Source organism: Orycteropus afer, unplaced genomic scaffold (assembly GCF_000298275.1).
Source record: "Orycteropus afer afer isolate SDZICR_OR568_19922 unplaced genomic scaffold, OryAfe1.0 scaffold00025, whole genome shotgun sequence".
NCBI lineage: Eukaryota > Metazoa > Chordata > Mammalia > Tubulidentata > Orycteropodidae > Orycteropus > Orycteropus afer.
In genome coordinates, this window is record NW_006921612.1 from 9,872,459 (window position 1) to 9,879,804 (window position 7,346).

Sequence of the window (7,346 nt, forward strand, 5' to 3'; positions counted from 1 at the left end):
GATTATCTTCTGTGTCTGTGTTAATTGGTTTCCCTTTTCTTTGTTGAAGAGGGTCTGTGTAGTCTTTCTGCCTAGTCCACCACCTTGCCAGGACTCCAAGAAGTAGATAGATTTGAGAGATACTTTGGAACTAGCCACAATATTTACTCAGAAATAAAGGATGACTTCTGGGCTCTGATATCCACACTGAACTGATGTGAGGACCATTCCCCAAGTAAGCTAGGGAGCACTAGAAGAAGACAAAGAGTAAGAGTAGGGGAAGATTATGGATTGCTATTAAGTTTCAGGTATTTGTTTGAATTGCCTTTGAGATATCCTAAAGAAGACAACACATATGTCATCACATGGATCTTGAATGTAGAGCACTGGGGACTGGAGGCACATGGGTAGTTGAAATTGAGGTGTGGCTGATTTTGCCTTGGGAAAGAGCACAATATGAGAAGAGGAGAGACCTTAGATTTGACCCTTTAGGGCCTCGAAGCTTGAATGGCTTGAAAGGTCTGCAGAATCAGCAAAGCAGATGAGGCTAGAGAGGTAACAGAGTAAGAGAGTGCTTCTCTGATGAAGATGTGGTTCACAGTACTGAATGCGGCTGAGAGGTCAGGTGGGATGAAGTGGAAGCAGTTATGCTTGGATTTAAGGACACTGAAGTCACTGATAATTTTTGATCATACTAAATTTTATTGACATATAACTCTCAGATCAATTCTGGTAGAGGTGGTGTGGTAGGTAAGGTTGTGTGTAAAATTGGCTGCGCCATGGTTTTGAGTGGCTTGGCAGCTGGATGCAGTTATTTTCCATGATGAGACTAGTTAACTCAATGCTGCTGTGAGTAGTTGAGTAGCTGCATAAGGGGTGTGGTCTGCTTCCGATATAAAAGAAGCAGCTTTGAGAAAAATCTGAGCTTTTTGGCACCTTTGGATCCTATGTTTAGCCAAGCCTTCATTCAGCAGCTTGCCCTGCTGCTTGCAAATCTTGTGACTATTTCCAGACTTGAACCAGTGGCCTGCCATATTGTCTGATAATCTTGGAACTGTACCATCTTACTTGTCAACTTTGGGTTTGTCAGCCTCAGCAGCCAGCAGCTGCATGAGTTAAGAGACACCTCCAGTTCCAGTGGGCCAGGAGCAAGAGGCAGAGCTGAAGCCCAAAGTTGAGGGGCCTTCACCCAGTCCCTAAAGCCAGCACTTTGAACACAGACTTCTAGCCTCCTAAACGATAAGAGAATAAATTCCTGTTTGTTAAAATCATCGACTTGTGGTATGTCTGTTGTAGTAGTACTAGAGACAAAGCAAGTGGGATTAAATGAGATCATCTCATTAAAATGCTGGTACATTATAAGCACTCAAGAACAGAGAACTATCCATCTTTTATGTCATTTAAGAAGAGGATTTGTAGTTGGTTCATGTTAGGGTTTCTCAGTTTTGACACAATTGACATTTTGGGCTTGATAATTCCTGGCTTGAGGAGGCTGTCTTGTGCACTGTAGGATAATTTAGCAGCATCCTTGGGCTCTACTCGCTAGATGCCAATATACAACCCCCAAGAGTGACAATCAAGAATGTCATCAGACATTGTCAAATGTTTCCTAGGGGTCAAAATTGCCCCTAGTTGAGAACTACTGGTTTAAATAAAATGATTTTTAGGAATAAATTTGTTATGCAGACTCATATTTTCATAAATAAATGATTGTAAGAATGGAATGTCTATGACATCACAAACATATGGTACAGGAGGGAGAAAAATCATTGATTCAGTATTTAAGTATCTTAGTTGCCACCAAAAATGCAGCTACTGTTAGAAACAAATCTAAGATTATGGATGGACTGACTAAATGTTTTACAATTGTTTGGAAAGTGTGAAAGCATATGATTTTTGTCATACAGAAGAAAGGTCCCAGATCTACCCCAAGGATGGTGTAGTCCACATCTGGGTGGTACAATCTTCCAACTGACTCCTTGTGGTGTTGTAAATTACCTGGTATGGCTTTTCTAGCAGTAAGTCTTTGTAAACTGTAAGGTGGAATTTCTGTGAGCAATTGAGAAGCTCTTGATTGTTAAAGTTATCTACCTGGGGTATTTCTGTTGAGAGTGGCACAAAGCAATGTTCTGGGAAGTTCTCGCTCTCTCAGGTACTTAGAATTCTAATGTACTGATTGGTTGGTTTGGCTCTGCCAGGCTCAAAAGGAGCATTCCTAGAGGCAAAAGGGGTCTCGCTGACTGCTGGCTGAGAAAGACATGCTGCTGAGAGAAATGCGCTCCTGAGAGACACGTGCTGCTGAGAAAGAGACACCGATAGACATGCATTGCTGAGAGAGACATCAAGAGACACACATTGCTGGGAGAGAGACTGAGAGAGACTGTCGGCTGAGAGACAGCAGGCTGAGAGAGACTGAGCGTTTTTCCTAAACTTGAACTGTAGCCTGGTGTTTCCCTAATAAACCCCATAATCTGTGAGTTCTGTGTGGCCACTGCAGGGAATTATCTAACCCAGCAGAGAGATGGTGGGTGCTGAGGGGGGAACGGTTGGTGTCAGGGTTGGAGGAAGGCAGCATGTCTGGCCTCGCAGGGATAGGCCTTGGGCTTCTGATGGTGATTCTGTCTTCTTCTTGTGGGGTTAGAGGAGGTCAGAAGATGCAGCCTCCCTGCCTCTTTGGCACTTCCCTACTTTGGGGCATATGTTTTGCAAAAAATTTCTGTTAATATTTATAAAAAGACTTAAAGCCCTTTGGTGTTAATTTAATTTTTTTTTTTTTTTTTAATGAACATTGCTAAGTAGATGGCATAATATCTTCCAAAACACATAATCTCCTTTCTTGGGTTGGCAAAGTTTGAAAAATAAATCTCATCCCATGCCACATACTGACTGCAGTATTTATCTTTGACATCCTGTGCTATTGAAATTCTTGATGGCTTACAGCTGACTTCAGCAAACAAATTTAACAACCTAGTTAAAACCAAATAGTTTTATAGAGATGCTGTAACTTCTTTTTTTAAGTTATAGCAGGACAGATTTAAGGAGGCAGACAATAAAAATCCTGTGGTTACTCAGACCCTCTGTATCGCTGCAAAACACTAACACAATCACGCCAACCTAAGTGGTAGCTCAGGACAAGTGGACTTTTAGAATGCAGAGTTACTTTAACTCAGCACTCCTCTGTGCCAGAACAAAGGTCATTTCAATTTCCTGTTATAGTGCACAGTTTTGCATTGACATGTGTTTAATGACTTTTCTTTCTTTCTTTTTTTAACCCTAAATAACAAGAATTGTACTAATAGGCTCTCACGTGAAACTATGAGAAAGGGAGCACACTTTTCCAAGAGGATGGAATGGACTTTTTTTCCCCCTCGTCAAGAAGCTATTTACACTGAAATTGGAGTTTAGACTCTTCAGGTTCAGAAGCTCACAAAATAAGGCTCCTGAGCCCTTGGATAAACAATCACAAATGTTGCCTTGTCTTTCTTCCTAACTAAATTAGTTTGAAGAAGTCTGCTCCCTTTTTGCCAAGAGCTATGAGCTGGTGTCTTATATCTCAATTTTTGTGCTATTTCACCCTCATTATGTTGCAAATGGGAGTTCTGGTAGCATACTGGCTAAGGCACTTGACTGTTAACCAGAAGGCTGGTGGTTCAAACCCACCAGCACACCTTGGAAGAAGATGGGCAATCTACTTTCATAGTGATACTGCCTCGGAAACCCAAGGAGGGGTCTCTATGAGTCGGGTCCGACTTGATGACACATAACGACAACAACACACCATGTTACAAATATGAACTGAACATTTCTAGGGAAATCATGATGAATCTGGGTTAGATGACAATTCAGAATGCTCAAGAAAATGCAAAAGGAAAAAGGAAGGTAGGAAAGCAGGAAAGAAGAAGGGAGAAAGTGAAGAAGGTAGGATGGAAGGGAAGATGAATTTTTAAAAGTCTGTTTTGTAGCTATGGCCCATCACAGGGCAGATTAGCATTCAAGAGCGTGGCCATATTCTGATAATGACAGTGGAAATCCTCTCATGGGTATCATCTGGACTGAAGGTGACCTGAGGTAATAAACTATTTCATGGATCTTTTGGGAAAGCTTTTGACTCTAGGAATGCCAGAATGTCTACCATGGAATAAACGGCATTATTGTAAAAATCTTGTTGTTGTTGTTATGTCCCGTGGAGTTGGACCTGATTCATAGCGACCCCTCCTTGAGTTTCCGAGGCAATATCCCTCTGAGGATTGGCTGATGGGTTTGAACCGCCAGCCTTCTGGTTAGCAGTCAAGTGCCTTAGGCATTACGCTACCAGAACTCCCAAAAAAAGCCTTATAGGGCTTCAAATCCAACTATTTCATGGGACAGATGAAGACACTGAGGCCTGGAGAGATGCTATGATTTGCCTGAAGTCACATACTAATTAGGAACAGAAGAGGCCTAGAACAATCTTATGATTACAACAATCCTGTGACCACCTAACCCAGGTTAATACCTTGGGTTGATAATATGAGTTAGTCCCAGGAGAACTCTGGGGATCAACTGGGCATGCATAAGCAGCCCAGGCTCAGGGTGGGTCAACCACCTTTGAGCTGGCACAGTTTAGTTGGTGCTTCCCTGTGCTTCACCCAGGACTGGCCTGTAACAGAATTGTGGGGTAGATAATTTCACCTTCTTTGTACCCCTTTGGAGCTCCTTAAAAAACTCACTGCCATCGAGTCAGTTCCGATTCATAATAGCGACCCCTCCTTGGGTTTCCGAGGTGGTATCTCTACTGCCTGGAAACTAGATTGCCCAATATTCTTTCTGAGGAGGGGCTGATAGGTTTGAAGCACCAGCCTTGTGGTTAGCAGTCAAAAGCCTTATGTATTACGTCACCAGAGCTCCCAACCTATCCACATTTCCTCCCCCTTTTCCCATCAAAATTTATCTTAGAAGTATTATTCTTGCCTAAGGGAGAATTAGCAGAAATACGTCTCCCAGGGGCATTTGCACCATTCTCAATAGATTCTGGCATTTACTTGAGTGATCCACCTGTAAAGTCCTAAGGTGGTGTTCTCTTGTGTCAAGATGCCAAGTAATGTGATTGAAAACGGCAGATCTAAGCCTGAAAAGCAAAGGAAGAGCACCTTTGCATCTGTTTACCTCAACTTCCTCATTGCTTGCTGCCCTTCACTTCTGTGTTCCCTCTTGCCTGACCTTTTAAAGCTACTCAAAACTGAATGGACAAGCTGGAAACCCAAGGAGAGCTTGTGGTCTGAGCTCTTGGCCTGCAGAGGGGGAAGAGAGCAGCCCTCTTTCCATTTCTGATAGGTGGCTGAAAGATAGCTCCCATTGAGAGCTCCTGAAAATAAACCTGCTAATTGTATTCAATTGCCTTTCAAAGACAGGACTCTCTTCCCACAGTCAAGACTGAACAATGGGATTGCCATTGCTAAGTGGCTGGAGCAGACACACAGGAATATGTTGGCAACATATAAAACAATTCTGAAAAGAAAGCATTAACTCTGTGTTTCCACATTTAGAACATTTAACCTATTTAAAGGGAGAGTCTCTTTGCTTTGCAAATGAAAATTTCTTACAGGGAAAATTTCAATTTGTTAGTGCTCTTTCTGCTGGAGCGCTTTAGTATTTTCAAATACATTAAAAACATCAGCAAATATTTACTGAGCATCTAATACAGGCTACTTTTCATGGGGGATTTAAAAAAGGGCAAGAAAAATCCTGCTTTGAGTAATTTCCAATCTAGAAAGAAAGCCAAAGTGAAGCACAATAAAGTAACCATGATTTAAATGATAATGTCACAGAACAACCCAAGACACCTGGAGGTATAAAAAGTTGTAGTTTATGAGGTGAAAAATGTCTTTATTGGATTCTGGCTCCCCACAAAAAAACAAGGGCTGTGCTAGGGGAAAAAAAGACCCCAGATTCAAATATGTTCTGTGGAGACACTTTTATTTAAGCCTTAAACAGGACAAGGAAAAAACAAAGACAATCATCCAGGATGAGGGAAATCATCCGCATGTGCGTACTATAGGAGTTGAATGGAGTCTGCTAACTCATGGCTATGAGACTAATTATATATGATAGAAAACAAAGAAATCATCGCCAAATCATGATTGGTGGCAGGTCAATTCATTATTATTGCAGCCAGGAAAAGGACCATGATTGGGATACATATACAATTGAAGAATTAAAAGGGTTACAGGATTGGTTCTGGGGCTGGACTACTGGCTATGTGGTGGTGGTCAGTGTATGACTCATGACCAAGCAGCCTGGACTCATAATACCAGGACCCTAACCTTTAATTTGGAGCTCTGGTAGCATAGTGCCTAAGACACTTGACTGTTAACCAGAAGGCTGGTGGGTTTGAACCACCAGCCACTCCTGGGAAGGAAGGTTGGGCATTCCTACTTCCGTTAGTGATACTGCTTCGGAAACCTAAGGAGGGGTCGCTATGAGTCAGGCGACTCAATGGCAAATAACAACAACAACAACAACAACCTTTAATTTAAATCAGATAACGTGAGCTATTTTCAGTAGATCATTAAGGGCACACCCAAGCAAGTTCCCTAGTTCTTTGTGTGAGCATAATCTACTTTCAACCACACTCTTCTTGAGGGCAAACTGCTCCTCCTTAAGTTTGTCCTGGACTTATCTAGGCATAGCCACATTGCTGGCTTAATGATCAGAAAGAACTCAAATGGCATCTGAACTTATGCCAAGACTCAAAATGGAATTGTTGTTGCTGTTGTTTGCCGTCGAGTCGGCACCGACTCATAGCGACCCCTCCTTGGGTTTCCGAGGCAGTATCACTATGGAAGTAGGATTGCCCAACCTTCCTTCCGACGAGTGGCTGGTGGGTTTGAACTGCCAGCCTTCTGGTGAGCAGTCAAGTGCCTTAGGCACTATGCTACCAGAGCTCCTACAATACTATATAGAGGATTTTTTTAAATCCTCTACAATACTATTTACTCCTCGGAAGGGAGGTTGGGCAATTAGTGCTCCCAATGTAGACTGCAGCCTCCCACAAACCAAGTTCTTTAGAATTTAAGCTCTAATACAGGGCGTGGTGGGCAAATTATACTTTTATTATGAACTGTGTGGTAAGAATCAGCATGAATCTAACTCTCATCTGGAAATAGATCCTGTCTTCCACTTCCACTTCTCTGTCCTCATTGTCAGCCATTCAAATGGCACGCTAACTCTCCAACCTCTAGCCACTCTGAGCCAGCCCAGAACACACATTAGAAGGACATATCCTCCCTACTTGAGAGCTCTGGTAGCATAGTGGCTAAGACACTTGCCTGCTAACCAGACGGCTGGTGGTTCAAACCCACCAGCCACTCCTCGGAAGGAAGGTTGGG